This window comes from Mus caroli, chromosome 13, assembly GCF_900094665.2.
Source record: "Mus caroli chromosome 13, CAROLI_EIJ_v1.1, whole genome shotgun sequence".
NCBI classification, from domain to species: Eukaryota; Metazoa; Chordata; class Mammalia; order Rodentia; family Muridae; genus Mus; species Mus caroli.
The window spans coordinates 19166204-19167281 of record NC_034582.1 but is presented as its reverse complement, the minus strand read 5'-3'; the positions used below and the strand labels follow the sequence as shown (position 1 = coordinate 19167281).

The 1078-nt window shown below is 45.5% G+C and overlaps 1 non-coding gene across 1 annotated transcript; it reads right to left on the bottom strand.

The window, feature by feature from the left end:
* Positions 1-1005: 1005 nt before the first annotated feature.
* On the bottom strand, positions 1006-1078 carry Trnam-cau. Its single transcript has one exon. It is a non-coding gene; the product is annotated as a tRNA-Met (tRNA).

The window sequence follows — 1078 nt, the reverse complement described above, 5'->3', positions numbered from 1 at the left end:
TTAGGAAGGTCAAGTAATATATATTACAACGCAGCCTGAAAAGTGTCCGATTTCCGATCAGACAACTGCACTTTAAGATAATCTAACATAGGCCTCAATGCAGACATCTGGAAGACAGGAATTCTAATTAATGAAAGGGCAGAAATTTAACAGAACACCTGTTTTGTCTGCTTGCTGGAACTATATTCTTAACAGAAACACTTTTTTCCTGAGGGTGGAGTAAGGGCAGCAGCACACCTGGTTGCTGCCACGCCCCCTCCACCCGCCTCGCTCCCTCCCCTCGAGGCACAGGTGTTTTTATCCTTCAACATTTTTGGCCATCAGCGGGTTTTTTCATAGCAGATTATCCTGATGTCATTATGGAAGCATGCGTGTCGTTTTGTTTTTTTCTTGGAAGGTTGAGGAATTCTGAGGCTACAGTTGAAATAGCTAGAAGTGCAATGCAAGGGGTGCAACTAACTCTTATTTGAAGACAGTGCTTTTCGGGGTCAGACTTCTCTTGGACTATTCCTACAGGTTCCTTGGGTGTCGTGTCCTCCTCAGGAACACAGAAGCTTTGCATTTCTCCGCCCAGATAGATCCACCTGACTCCCAGGCTGGATTCTCCCTAATTTTGTCAAGGTTTAGCTTGTTTTCCAGTTTACTCCAGTACATCTCTCATTTAGGCGACCTCAATCTTCTAGCTATCCACAAAGTTGACTTCCAGTCTCTCAGTAAGTACCAAGCGTCTGGAGAAAGAGATGCCGGTATCTAAGAGCGTTCTCACTGACCTACTGAGCCTTCGTATCCTGTTTCTCTGCAGCACCAGCCGGTCTGTGGATCTACTCGGGGCAATTCCATTCACTAACCTCCAAAACGCCTCTGTCCTCTGTGGCCCTAAGCTCCATAAAGACTGGCTCTGAACTAAATAAAGATGAGCACAGAGAAGGATATTTAGGAAGGTAGTTTTCGGTCAGTAAAGAGCTCTATAAGAGTTCGTGAAGCTAAATATTACTAGCAAAAAACTGCCTTCTCTGAGGCTCGAACTCAGGACCTTCAGATTATGAGACTGACGCGCTGCCTACTGCGCTAAGAAGGC